This window comes from Macrobrachium rosenbergii, chromosome 41 (genome assembly GCF_040412425.1).
Source record: "Macrobrachium rosenbergii isolate ZJJX-2024 chromosome 41, ASM4041242v1, whole genome shotgun sequence".
NCBI lineage: Eukaryota > Metazoa > Arthropoda > Malacostraca > Decapoda > Palaemonidae > Macrobrachium > Macrobrachium rosenbergii.
Genome location: NC_089781.1, coordinates 8,531,556 through 8,546,896, shown reverse-complemented (window position 1 = coordinate 8,546,896; position 15,341 = coordinate 8,531,556). Strand labels below are relative to the sequence as shown.

The 15,341-nt window shown below is 37.1% G+C and overlaps 2 long non-coding RNA genes across 2 annotated transcripts in view; one reads left to right on the top strand and one right to left on the bottom strand.

Annotated features, from left to right (window-relative positions):
- Window positions 1-15,341, top strand: part of LOC136826620 (uncharacterized) — a 356,833-nt gene that overhangs the window by 321,271 nt on the left and 20,221 nt on the right. The window lies entirely within an intron of this gene.
- On the bottom strand, window positions 2,018-5,637 carry LOC136826606 (uncharacterized). Its single transcript, XR_010849666.1, has 3 exons — window positions 5,064-5,637; window positions 2,608-2,878; window positions 2,018-2,397 (listed from the first exon to the last, which is right to left on the bottom strand). It is a non-coding gene; the product is annotated as an uncharacterized lncRNA (long non-coding RNA).

Here is a 15,341-nt window from a genome sequence, read left to right as displayed (position 1 = left end):
AGTCCATCGGACGAGGGGAACAGGTCGAAAATTGAGTTACGAGAGTTCAAGACAGACAGACAGACAGACAGACGCAGAAGTCAAGTTAAATAAAGCATGTAAAAGTGAAAGGACCCCTCTTAAAAAGGTTCAGTAATGGACAAATGACGGCTGAAGATGGTTCCAGATCTGTCACAGCAGAATCTACACTGACATTAAAAAAAATTGAAAGTACTATTATTGAGGAAGGAAATTCATTTTATGAATGCAGAGATAAGGTTCACTCAATTCATATCATGTATGCGAAGATAAGATCCATTCAGTTGATCTTAACTTCTGAACGAGGTGGTTCCAGCTAAAAGGAAACTGGATGGCCCTTAACAACTGTCAGTTCCCATAAATCTTGTCTAGGCATGAACTCGAAAATGTTGAATGTGATTTTCGTTGTTTTCTGTTTTAACAATAATAACCGTTCGATCCTGCTGAGTTTTATCCTCCAGGACAAGTAGAAATATAGGAATTTTGAGAAGCGTTGTTGCTCTCGCATTTCTAAATCTAACACCAGTGTCTCACATTACTCCTACGGATATTTATTCATTTAAGTAAAATGGCTGGTCGATAGCGTAGCACCTTGCGGTTCCCTGGTCACATGAAAGCAATTAATGCGGGGCTCGTGCATAACCTCGGAGTGCTCAACATCCTGATGAGCCTGACCCGACTTCTAGGACGCCTCCCACAAACTCTACCTCTCCTTTTGTCTCTTTTTCGCCTTCCAATTTTGTCGCATTCTCACGCCTTAGGACTGAAATATCTTACGAAAGCTAGATTCGATTTTCATCCACTTTTGGAACTGTTCCACTTTTCTTCACTTTAAATAATAATAATAATAATAATGATAATAATAATTAGCTTTTAAATGTAACTATTCATAACCATTCGGAAATAGCATTACACCATGCCTCTACACTTATATGTAATCACTGCTGGACAAGATTAGTTTAGGACCTTCAATTAACTTGTGACCTTGAAAAAGTCAAAGTCAGAATTACTGGACGAAAGTATTGCCAAGCCAAAGGTATGTAACAGTTAAGTGTTATCATGTTCAGAAAAAAATAAAGTGTCAACTTTTAAATAGACCTCTGACCTAGGAAAAATGTTAAGCTCAAAAATATCCAGATAAAATAATCACCCTCCATTATACCTATCAAACAGATTTTATGAACATCAGATGAAAATTATATTTTAAAGGTTAAAAATTTTGCCCAATTTAAATTAGGTCAGGGTAAAAAAATATTCTTATAAATCACCAACCTCTAAGTTTTTACCTGCCACGTCCAGTTAGAATCAGAAAAAAAGAACATTAACCTGTAAAGTGATTTGTGACCATCAAAAAAAGGTCAAGGTGAAAAATGCTCACTGGCTCTCCGAGTAACTACAGATCAGATTTCATCGAAATCAGACGACAACCACATACAACCTTTAGCATTGTATTTGACCCTGAAAAGTATATCAGAGTCAAAATACTTCAAACAATACCTTCGACACTTTATGGAATTCTAAAAACCAAATACCTCTTATCATAGTTTCTGGGATACACAAGAAAAATTTCTAGATTTATACCTTAATTTGACCTTGATAATCACTTCAAGGTCAAATATACTTGAAGAATTTAATCATCAGCCCACAAGGTACCTACTTACCAAGTTTCAAACAAATCAGAAATAAAAGAAAGGGGGAGAAGGTTGGTAAAGAAGGAAACTAGAAAATAAGGACAATTACGCACAAAGTAATGCCTTACCAATACATTCGAATAAAAATTGTTATTGATGATATAGCATTGTCTCTACTCTGGACAATTACGGAAGCAGCGATTTCAAAGTATTATATCTTATACGCTTCACAATTAGTCTCACATTTGGTCCTAAATATATGTCTTCATGCCCACTTATTTTGCTATTTTCTGCAAAGCGTCTTTAATTATAACTACAGTTTTTGAAATGTTTGTCTTTCAGCAATCTGTTTTTCTTCCTCTCTTGCGTTTTTTTTATTTTTTGTTAATGATAACATATTACGATTAATTAATATTTTGGTCTTTGTAACGCACGGTTCGTTGAGTTCAAAAGTCATGGGAAGACCCTGAGATCGAAAATACTTAGGAAATGCAAAATCGGGTGAGTTCATTAGGTTTTGGCTGCAACATTTGCCTCGAAGCCAGTCTTGTTTTTGAAGTAAAAATACACAAAACCGGCTCTAAAGTGCTGAAAACTCTCCCATCGACCACAGAGCACGGTAGGCGAGGGGCCTCGCAAGTTTTACGTAGATAAAAGTATTCCAACTATATCTGACTCCGGTGTGTGATTCGAGTCCATTAATGTCACGAAGTAAAGTAAGCAAAACTGTCTCCCCTTTTACCTGCACCTGTAATTAAAGAATACATTCTATATTCTATATATCTTGAGATTGTGGTATAGCCAAAAAACAGAAATGATGAAAAAGACATCTATCTCTCTCATTAATTTCACATATAATTATTTCAGTAGCCAAAGTGTTTATGCTACAAACAATTTCTTAACTGCCACTTGATTAAGAAAGCTTTAATGGTGTGAAGAAGCAAACACTAGTGATTACCAATGAAGAACGAGATAAAGATGAGAAGAATCCATGGCGACTCAGTGAACGCAGTAGCAAGAACGCCAGTGAATACCATGAAGGTGCCCAAGAAGGCTGTGGACCTGAATCCAAATTCCTCGATGAGGGCATCTAAGAAAATGCCCACTGTTGCCATCATAAATCCCATTAGATTGAAAATCCAAAATGAGAACATTGAGGAGGTCCCGAGACTCAAAAGAAATTTCGAGTAAAGGATGCCAAAACACGAAGAAATGGTGTTGATCATCATCTGCAATATAAGAGACTGGTCAAATTCATTTTATTTTCTATATATATATATGTATGTGTGTGTGTGTGTGCGCGCGCATGCTATTTGGGCCTAGTCGTTCTCGTAGGCAATTCTTGATGACTGCCCATGCACTTGAGGTATTTTGTATTAAGACAACCTCTCTCCAGTCTAATATAATATATAATATCTTCAAGACTAAAGTTATGGGTAAATGACTAAAATCGTAGTTGTGCTACTCCTTTTATTTATCTTCTACTGACAGTTCTTTCAGCCATTATTTTCTTTATCGTCATGCTAATACTAGTTTCTCGAAAGAGCTAGGTTAGATCAGTGCAAATATTTTGAAATCCTTGGACTATGTTCTCCCTTCCAGTAGGAATTTCCACTGCAGACCCTCTGACCGGAATCAAAATGTCCCAGTCTAGTGAAGCTTTGGAACAGATTGCTCCCGAGCTGCCCTGGCCAGTCCCATTTCTTCATTATTTTTTCATGTTTTTATTTTTTTCTTATTTCTGTCCTCTTTTTTATGGGCAACTGCATTGGTCTTTATATACCGCTGTATACCGCTGCCATTCCATTGTAAGATTCATTTTACCCTGAAGACAGCAGAAAAGGGGTAGCTGCATCAGCTGTCGATAGAAAGTAAATGGAGCAGCATAGCAACAGTTTTCGTCTTTTTCCATATAACTTGAACCTTGAAGGGAAAATGACAGATGATTGGAGAAAATTTCGTTTAAAAAAATAAATGCACGATGCCTCACCATATATATGTAAGTATGTGTAGGTGTGTGTGTGTGTATATATATATTTATACTGTGGATATATAATGCACATGCATACATATATAATATATACTAGCTGACCAACCTGGCGCTGCCTGGGAAATCTCTGAATGACAACCAATAAACTCTCTCTCTCTCTCTCTCTCCCTCTCACTCTCTCACTCTCCCCCATTCCTGTTAAGATAATTACTTCAGTTTACATTGCCCAGCATTTTTACCTTTTTATTTCACCAGTTCTCACCCCCATTCCTATCGAGGCTGAACTTGGGACTTGAAGGGCATTGTGGGAGCCTCTATTCATCCCAGTGATCTCAAAAACTATGGATTAGACTCTTAATATCTCTCATTTTTGACATTTTATGTTTCACCCCTTCTCACCACCAGCCCCCATCCCTTCCTATCGGGGCCGAATTTGGACTTAAAGGGCATCGGGAGTTTCACTATTCATCTCAGCGACCTCAAAAACTGTGGATTAGGCACTAATATTTGTAGTTTTCTGTTATTTTTACATGTCACTACCTTCCCACCCTTTCCCACCCCACTTCTTGTCGGGACTGAACTTGGACTTAAAGGCATCAGGAGTGTCACTATTCTTCTCAGCGATCTCGAAAACTATGGATTAGGCACTGTTATCAGTCGTTTTCGGTAATTTTACATGTCACTCCTTTCCCTACCCCACTTCTTATCAGGGCTAAACTTGGACTTGAAGGGCATCGGGAGTGTCACTATTCATCTCAGCAACTTCGAAAACTATGGCTTAGACACTAATATCTGTTGTTTTCGACTATTTTTACAAGTCACCCCTTCCCACCCCCTCCCTATTGGGGCTGAACTTGTACTTAAAGGGCATCAGGAGTGTCACTCTTCTTTTCAGGGACCTCAAAAACTACAGGTTAGACACTAATATCTGTCGTTTCAGTTATTTTTACATGTCACCACCTTCCCACCCGCCTCCTATCAGGACTGAACTTGGACTTACCTTTTCCTTTTCCTACCCAGGTTGCATTCCACTACAGTTGACTAACTACTAGATATAAGATTCCCTAATTAGAACAACAAAAGCACAATGGGTGTTTTATCAATTCTGTAAATAATTATCTTTCCGTTCACTTAGCTTGGGATGACAGCAGCCTACATGCTATAACCGTAGAATAATGCTGAAGCTGATAACCTTGGTTTTACAACAAAATAATCAAAAGTATATTCGGTTCCTATAATATGTTATGCAGTATAAGCCTAATGGCCATTGTTATAAATGCTTCTGCTGTATTGATTTAGATTCGTTGATGTCGCATTTCACGATGCAAGGGGATGCCAGAAAATTTGCCCGTATGACAGAGCCACAAGTACATCCGTCTCTTAGGAATCCAAGCAAAAGACATTCACACGTAATTATTAATTACCTGTTCGAGAAACCCCCCAAGGGCTACGATCCAACCCCAGCCTCCATCTGGTAATTCGTCTTCATCTTCCCTTCCCTCAGCTTTCGTCGCAGCCTCATTACTTGGCTGCAGTCCTTGATCCGCAGCGTTGAGCGACGGCAATTCGTTTTCACAACTGCTCGTGTCGCCGCCGGTTCGCAAGCGCTTTTGTGCGAAGTTGCCTTTTATTTCGATGGCATTCCTTTCTGGCTCTTCCCCCGTTCTTGGGTTCAAGTTGTCTTCTGATTCATAAGCTCTGTTGCAATATGCCACTCCCAACACATTTTTTTTTTCAGGCCCATCGTTTCAGATCTTTGGAATGTTCGGGAAGTTTGCCGAACTTTATGCACTTAACTTTGCAATCAGTGGTTTCCCTTCCTATTTCAGACTTTTCTTTGCCGACTGGTATCTTGAAATGGTATCTCATACACTCAGGATTAAAATTTACCCGGCGTTAAACCATTTTGGTAAAAGAGCGATGTTTTACCGAGGAAATTCTTTTCTTTTTCCTTATTTTCTAGAATGGTGAGCACCGTAAGGGATGATCGCCCTGCCGTCAATAAGACTCGTGCAATACATCAGCAATGCCAGGCTCGTAGCCAGGGGGGTTCAAGGGGGCCAGGTGAACACACCCACAGAGCACCTGGATACGAAAGCATCATTTGGATACTTTTAGAAATCGCTGTACGTGTTTACGACGCTGACGAAAATAATACAAAATGTTAGAAACTGTCAAAAGTTGGATACTATTTTACTAAAAAAAAATAGTATCCAGTTTTTTACAATTTCTACCATTTCGTATCCAGTTTTTTACAAATTCTACCATTTCGTATTATTTTCGTCAGCGTCGTAAAAACGTAAAGCGATTTCTAAAAGTATCCAAATGGTATTTTTTGTACCCATTTTGAGCATTACAAAACGAATCTGGCAGTTCCACTTCTGGACTACATCATACCGGACTTTCAGGAGAGATTTTCTAAACTCTCAATCACATCAACTTCACTGCTTGGAATTGTGCCTTCTGTCATTTGTGGTGAATGGTGAAGAAGCATTTCGAGAATTGAGAGCTCAGTAAAGCAGTGTACATAAGGGGGTAACCCCATGATGCTGATGCACACTGTTTTATCGAGCTCTCAATTCTCGAAATGCTTCATCACCATTACAGCACTCGAATCCTTGACAGAATGAGTGTTGAAAGAGAAAGAGAGACGGGGTGGGAGTTGGGGATTCGGAAGGACAGGAATCCCTTTGTGCTGTCGATATATCGGCCATAATTCTATTAATACTTGTTGTATGAATTCAAGAATACTTATGAACTTCTAGGGCTGACTTTTATACATTATATAAAAGGTCTACAAAATGCTTCTCAATTGTTGGGAGAAAGAATGGCGGGATAGACCTAATAATTAGATTCGTTAATGACGTAAAGACTAGCATACTTTTACGATGCCTGTATTCCACCATGAAATTCGTACATATTCGAACCAAAGTGAATATTTTTCATTGTGTTTTTTGGCAGGGCGTACCCGTACCTGGATGATGTTATTCGGTGTTATGTCGTTAACGAATCTTTCTAATTCACTAGTAATATTAGGCCTACATAATTTTGGTTTTTGTCCTTTTTCACACATTTATTTCATCATACACATTTTTTATAACAAACTCTTTGAAAACTATGCCCATAACATCTCAGTGTGGTTCGTTACAGGTAGAGTGACTTAGCAAGATAAAAGTCCTGTGATATACCTATGCGTATCACTTCACAGTCTCTCCTTATTCAATAACTTTGAGTAATAAAATATTTACAAAGGGTTATATAAACCCGTCATAATATACCTGCTTATAGTATTCATCCCAAGTGAAACTGAGATTTGACACAGCATTAAAGAATAGAATATGAGTAACTTAATTATGTTGAAATCTGATAGACGTCCAATATCTTAACGGAAACTGTTATACCTTCATTCATTTACAATGCTGAATCAGGATGGGAATATACACAAAACAATGGCAGCCACACCACAACAATATTTATCAAAACCTCCAAACTAGATAAAATGCAATATACTGGAATATTATATTGCAATGTGACATTGCAATATACTGCCGTTTGCTTTCAATAAAGCAATTTTACAAGCAGGGCAAAAATGTTCAAAAACCATTTAATGAATCACGACTAGTAAAGCTGAAGACGGAAATACATTTCAGTACAGTATGTTGCCTTCTCTTGAAAATTACTTTTACACTTCTGCAAGACTCTTCAGAACTACATAGGACTTTCTGTGATTACCGATTGACTTACCCATTTAGCGACGGTCCAAATACTTTACGAATAAACGTCCTGCTGGAAATGTATTTCCGTCTTCAGCTTTACTAGTCGTGATTCATTAAATGTTTTTGGGACATTTTTGCCTTGCTTGTAAAATTGCTTTATTACAAGCAAATGGCAGTATATTGCAATGTCACATTGCAATATAACATTCCAGTAGATTGCATCTTATCTATTTTGAAGGTTTCAATAAATGTTGTGGTGTGGCTGCTATTGTTTTGTGTATATTCCCATCCTGACTCAGCATTGCAAATGAATTAAGGTAAACCGTTTCCGTTAAAATATTGGACGTAAGGTGAATTTAATAATTTTTTGTTCTTATTGTGAACGTTTTATTCGCACAGTAAAATACTGCGAATCCTCTTATTTCACTTAACCCTTCGCTCTTCATAGGAAAAGAAAAGGGAGTCGGAGAAAGATATGAAATAATATTTTATCTCCTTTTGTGAAGAATATTTACCTTAGCGACCGGCCAAATGATCAAGTTAATAGGATAACTACTTCAGTTGATTAAACAACCCTTGTTCGTTAAGAAGGTCAGAGCAGCTTACAGTAACCATCCAGGCTGTTACCTTACAAGCAAGAAACTGTTTTTGCAGGAAGTAAACCCTCAGTTCCTCTCTAGTGTTCGCAGTGTCAAGATGGTTAAAAGCCTTCATTTAAATGCGAGTTAAGAATAAAAATGGCTTCATGATAATTAGAATGATTAATGTTAGTGTTTATATACACGGTTAGTTTTGTGATTTAACATTGAAAAGGAAAAACTATAGAAAAGACTTAGGTTGTGACTGTGCATTTACCCGAAAGGATTTGACTTGACTGTTTTGTAAAATCTTGTGTGGCATCTTGAAATCTGCAAATGAGGTAAATGCATTTTGTTAATACCATCCCATCTCTGTCTTATCCCTCCCTCCCCACCCCAGTCCAGTCCCCACTTCCATTACAAGTGTGGTATTTAAAACTTGGTATTAGAATATCCTTCTTACAGGATGTGTTTTGCAAGATATCATGGCTTGAACAAGCTGCTCTTGAAAACTGTCGGGATATTAAATTTTTAAACTAAAACAGACAGTTTCCTCTGACGAAGGATTCTGCTTCCTTCAACTCAGTAACATTTGAGTAAATATTTTACAAGTATTTTTAAATACGCCTTATCCGCTTGACAGCAGTTCCAGTACACAATAGTTTTTACCAGCGTTACCCAGACTTGAGATAGCTCGTCTAGGCTACGTGAGCTACTGTTCTTTTATAAATGTAGAGTAAAGCATAACGTGCAATATTCTCTTTAGCCGCCGCAAAAAGTTAACTGCTCTTTAAGGTACTTGAAAATTGCTAAACTACGTAAAAACCAGCCCATTAGTGACGTGCCGTATAAACCAGAAAGTTAAACTTCTTAGAGAAGGACATTTGCCCCAGCTTGACCAGGCCTGGCAACATGTCAAGTATCGCCCCCTTCCCTCTGTACTATGTCTTAGCATTGGATTACCAGGCCCAGTCTTTTATGTCCTATGCCCATGCTTGTTTGTACAGTTCCGATGGAAAATCCTTATCCAGACAGGTTTCTATGTACGTAGCAACGTCACAGCCACTAGACTCCGCCGTAAATTTTTAAACTACTTCTGCGATTGATAAACTCTTCAGTGTCAGTGAAAAAGAGCTGCATAGTGATGGTTATTCGGCAATAAAGGTATAAGAGTAGTGGTGGAAGACGAAACGCGCCTGTTGTTCGCTCCTGCATCCAACTCTAAACAAAGTGCGCTTCGTGACTGGTCGGAAACTATAGACTAACCTAATATGATTAGCAGTTCCATCCCACGAATAGCATTTGTGGGCGGATGGAAAGGTAATTCTGGGTAGGATGTTCATTTTTTAGTACATGACACAAATTTGCCAGTCTTAGAGTGAAAAACTACAAAAAGTAAAATGTACCTACGTTGTGCGTATGTTGTTGATGGCAAGTGCAGAGATCATTTGAAAAATTAGTGGCGAACTTGAAACGTAGATTGTGGCTGGCACTGGAGCAGAATCCAAGCTGCTGGTAGCAGACTGAGGGAGAATTAAATAGTTAGGAATTTTGAAACAGTGGGTGGGGAGAAGTGAGATAATACTGCGCCTAAGATTAGTAGTGATGGCAGTTTAACAGAAAAAAATGCGAAGAGCCTTTCACCTAAAATATGTAATGTATCGGATAAAGAGTAAAGGAAGACCTTGTAAGCAATCTGACTGCAAGAAATAGGTATTTGCCAAATGTCGAGAATATTGAGAACAAAATATGAAGTGGCTTTGATAAACAAGCGGCTGGAAATACTAGGCTTGCATATTGAAGTATGATTCAGTTGTTAGAGACCTAATTCGTAAGTATCTTGATAAGGCAAAACTAGAGTGGGAGCATACTGTATAAAGTAAGAGACATATTACGTCAAAGGTATGGTCACACAACAGTAGACTTAATCAAACAGGCGGTGTATGAAAGGTGTCGTAAAACTATTAGGGGGAGCAGCTTCAGAATTTAAAACAGGATTGACCATGGATACTGATGCAAAGTTGTTGCAAATAAAATGTGATTTTACAAATATTAATTTGATGGAAATTAAATATTTGATATTAAATGAAGCTTGAACCGAATGTTTGAGCTTAGCGTCGGAGTTGCTGTTCGGGTAGCCTACTCGATTCATTATAATATTTCGGAGTGATTTGGAGCATTTGGCAAATGTTTACCAAGGTTAAATTTATTTTAAGTAAATATTAATAAAATATTTCTGTTTAGTGACTGGTACACCAAGGTAAGTGATGCTTACAGAATAAACTAACATGATTTTCTTTCTGGGTGGTGTGCCCCTGCACAGAGTTCTTTCTGTGTGATGGAGTGGACCTGAGAATTCAGGAGTTAACTAGTAATACCAGTTCTCAGTATTTGAGTCCATAAGCATTCACTGCCACAAACACAACCAACACAAATGGGAATTAGGGCAGCAATTAACTTCGCCTTATTTATCATAACCACACGTCGGTAACTTCTCGAACAGACATCGTAGTCCTGGAGCCAAGGGGTGTTTGCATGCATGAAAGGGCCAGGAAATTGCGTGCTTGAATTTAGTTAGAGAGTCCACTGGGACCACTTTTTAGCGAGGGTAGACATCCAGAAACCCAGCAGTTATCGTGTTATTCAGGGTTTTCGTTGAATTTGATGAAATCAAAATAACTTTTTTTTACGTGTATTGATTACATAAATTGCAATAACTCAGCAATGAAATGGTCTACAGAGCTCGTTCAACTCTCAAAGCTTAAAGAATGATCTATTCATTGGCTACAAGCACAATAAGATTGGTCAATACCCAAGGTCACAAGAGGTCAAAGTATGACCTTTTCTGATGAGAAACTAAAACCTATGACTTTTCATATTTAAATATTTGTGAAAAGTAGGCGAATAGATTGAACATTTAATGCTTTGACATTCTGGTTAGGTTCACCATGGGCAAGTTTTTGTAATTAAACTTGTTTTCTTATTTTAACCCTTGTGTAGCAGTCAATAAGAGGAATATATACTGGATCAACACACGCATACTAAGAGACATATGTCGTAATTTGTATTCTTAGGGACGGCAATAAGGATGCAAAAAAAAAAAACAGAAAACACGATAACTGCTGGGTTTCTGGATGTATACCCTCGCTAAAAAGGCGTCCCAGTGGACCCTCTAACCAAATCAAGCACGTAATTTTCTGGCCCTTTCATGCATGTGCAAACACCCCTTGGCTCCTGGACTATTGTTAGCAGGATGAATACAAGCTAGCCAGTGCTTCATGTGATAATCCAGATTGGCCAACTATTCGTTTTCCAGTTACGGTCGTTGAATTGTTTTAAACGTGTTCTTGATATGTAAGAGTATTTAGCGACGTGTTTATAAATTGTTTTATATTTATAATGTCGAAACTGTACTTCGTATTAAAAGAATATCTCTTTCTCTCTCTCCCTGTCTCTCTCTCGTATCATGTGCCTTATCTGATTACATATTTCCCGTATCAGTGAATCACTTTCCGTTTGCTTTCTCATGAAAAGTTAAAGGGATTTTTTTAGGATAATGAATTTTTAAATACCGGTATTAATTTATACATATGACCTTGATTAACGAGAGGGCGTTTTATCATTATCCAAGGAATCATCCCGCGTTCCAAAACAACCGATCTAGCCACAGGCAGACAAGTTGAGCCTCAGCTGGTAAATATCCTCTTTTGTCGTCTTCCATTCATCTGGCGAAACCCCTTCATCCCCGAACATTATTCGAAATAATTTTGCGTTTGATACTTGAGCTTAGTCGAATCTGTTAGGAGCCATTTACAAATGTTTTTGTATGTGTTTTTTTTCAACGTAATATATATTTATGCATCATGCACAACCACTTAAATTACCCAGCATGCTCGGGGAAGTAGGAGAAAGCCGAAAAAGCAAAAATAGTTGAATCAAAGAATGAAGTCTGAATTGAAAGATAAAATTTAATACAAACCACTTCCAACATCACTATCATAAAGTCACAATACTCAAATGCTAAATATCAAAATTCGTTCGCAACACGAATGCTACAGTCAAATTGTTTAATTACCTACTTTGCACCTTACGTAATTTTGTCACAAGTAGTGTCACAGGTAATGTAGTAATGTATTCACCACTGTTCTAAGAATAGAAAAAACATTTCTCATATTTATCTACACCATCAACAAAGGCCCAAAAAAAAAAGAAACGAAGTCCTATGTATGATAATTTGAAAGAGTTTGTCCTGAAGTGTTTCATACAAATGCACGTGGAATAACTTAAAAATGTTATGTCTCTTGTCATATAAACTTTATGGAACACAGGGACACAAATAATCATAGCAACGCATTTAGACATGTGACTCATGAGGAACTTATAATTTGCGATTTAAAATTTAAAAAAAATAATAGTACTTATTCCAGAAAAAATGTCACATTAGTCATCATTTAGTAAACGGACTGATGGTAATTCGTCCTCTTTAGCAGCCGTTTGAGTTTTGTACTTTGAATTTTGAATTTCCAAGCAATCGGGACTAAATATCGTGTATTCCCGTAGGAGGGGTAATGCACCTCACTCGGTGCATTGTAGGTGTCACCAAAATGAAATAAGGTGAGTTACCGCGCATGGTGCCGGGAGCTCAGCTGTGCTCTGTGACGTCACCTGGAGACTCTTTGAGTGTTAATTTGACAGCTGTCCTGTACGATCTGACCATCAGCCTTATTATTCATGCCTCTTTTTGGATTCCTAACATTGCATTTATGAAAGTAGACTGCATTAATGGCTTTATTTCCCAAAATCAAGTACATATGATAGGGAATATAATAGCAGTGGGAATAAAAATTCACGTATGACATAAGATTTATTGCGAATATTTCATTGAAAATCTTATTACAATCAACTCTCTCTCTCTCTCTCTCTCTCTCTCTCTCTCTCTCTCTCTCTCTCTCTCTCTCTCTCTCTCTCTCTCTCTCTCTCTCGTTTCAATCAAGCGATTTTTCAAGATCACTGAACAAATATTTTTTTTTATCTAATACCTTTTCTGTTGGATTTCTGCACACTCTCTCTCTCTCTCTCTCTCTCTCTCTCTCTCTCTCTCTCTCTCTCTCTCTCATTTCAACCAAATAAATTTTCAATATTAGTGAACAATTTTTTTTTTATCTTTTTCACACCTTTGCTATGAAATTTTTCCTTCTTAGAGTTTAATATTTTTATTCTAAAATGAAGCCTACATCTAATAAAAAAAAGCTCATTACCACCTCCGGAACATCAATATTAGCGGCCTTGAATATATTAATAAGATTTAAAACGGCTCCGACTCTTGGTTTTAGAGCATCACCATGGAAAATTTTGAATAAATCTTCCATTTCTTGTAGAGTTTCTCTAAAATGATTAGACGGCCTATATAATACCTTTCTCTTTACATATGATATCCAATCCTCGCCTGTTCCATCTACATCAGCTGAGCCTAATGATGTATACTTATTTCTAAATTTAAAAGCTACAAACCCCTAATGATGTATACTTATTTCTAAATTTAAAAGCTACAAACCCTCCTGAATAACTTAATGACTCATTTCCTATCAGTGCTTCAGGTTCTGTCTCTTAAATTTTCTACTTGATCTTCCTCGTTCTCAGTCTCATTGTTAACAGGCAGAAGGTGCTTCATGAGACACGCAGAAATGCATAACTCGGAATCGAGATCATTGGAAGCAACATTTGAGCTTTGAGATGGACCACTTACATTTAAGTACTTTGTAGTGACACAAGCTGTAGCTTCATCATTATTATAAACATTAAGACCCTGACTAGTTAAACTATTGTCTCTGCCCACTATGAATAACCGTAGTCTATATTTAAATTCCAAAGGTGACGGATGATCATGACAATGACCAATTTGTCTTATGAAAGAAAAAGAGATGTTCGACTGTCTTGACATAGCCGTCTTGTCAACAAGAACTCTAATCCATACAGTTCATGCAACATGTTATACAGTCCTTTTACTGATTTAGATGAAATAATAACACCCTTCTGGAACAGAAGCATTTTGCCTTTCACTTTAGCATTACTGGCAAAATCAATCATTTGATCAAGTGTTCCGACTTGACGTGGACTGTTCGAGAAAGCATCTTTACCTTTCTTTGCCATATCATATTTCATGCACGAGTCCATCAAGTCAAATCAACTATCATTCAAAGATATGAGATCAGATGTTTCATTACAAAACTGACTTTTCAATAAGCCTTTGTCACTACAAAATTTTATTGAATTAGCCACTGAGGAAGAGAGTAACTGAACTGCTGTGTTCACACATTGCCGTTTATAACCTCTCACGGTTAAGTGACTCTCATTAATTTTGTAAACTAATTTGAGATCATTTACTGATAAAGATAGATTTCTGATATAGGTTTTGAGGTAATGACTTTATCTCCAAACAACGGGATAGCCAGCAGCTTCTACGTGATTTATCAATGACAGTAAAATCTGTTTCATCATTGGTTGGTCGAAATTGTTGTATATTGATTGTTTCCATTTCCCACATAAACCCCTTAAAACAGCAACCTGAACCTGAGCATGGGGTATATATATTCTGTCACTTCCCCTATCATATGACCACCTCTCTTCTACTTTCATTTCATCAAAACAAATAAATCTTTTCTATTTCTGACATGCTTTGACCTCTGCTTTTCATCAAACAAGAACTGAAATAAGTACACCAGGCTCACAACTTATTTTTCTGGCCCATTTGTTCAAAGATGAATTACAAGGAAAATGAAATTTGCAGGTGTTTCTTAAAAACCTATATGTTTTGGGACTTAAGGCCCTAAGTGACAGAGCCGATGCAATTTCCATATCAGACTACTTTTTTCTTCGCTTGCCTGAAAAGAAAAATTCTATTTGTCCATCTGAAAAAAGAGAATTTAGAGAACTTTTTATTTATTCAACTCTAGTATTGGAGTTTTTTACAGTTGACAAAAGAGCATTATTTTCCATTTGTAGATTAAGATTTTGCGAGGATAACTGTTCATTAGCAGTTTTTAAAGTAGCATTCTCTTGTTGCATGGAAGTAATAGTATTTTGTAGAGCTTCTAATATTCTCTGAATATCACCTACTGTAATTGACTGTATGCATTATCACAAGCATCTTCGAATTGTGAATCTAAGATGCAATCCTGGTGAGGCTCATCAACATTCTCTTCACTGCCAAAATCCGTTTCATCCAGTATGGCTTCGTCAGCTGTTCACTTCAATCCCCCTTTCTTCGCTCTGGCATTTCGATCTGGTGAAAATATAAACGCATATGCTTCAGTAACGTGTGTGTGTGTATGTGTATGTGTGCATATATATATATATATATATATATATATATATATATATATATATATATATATATATATATATATAT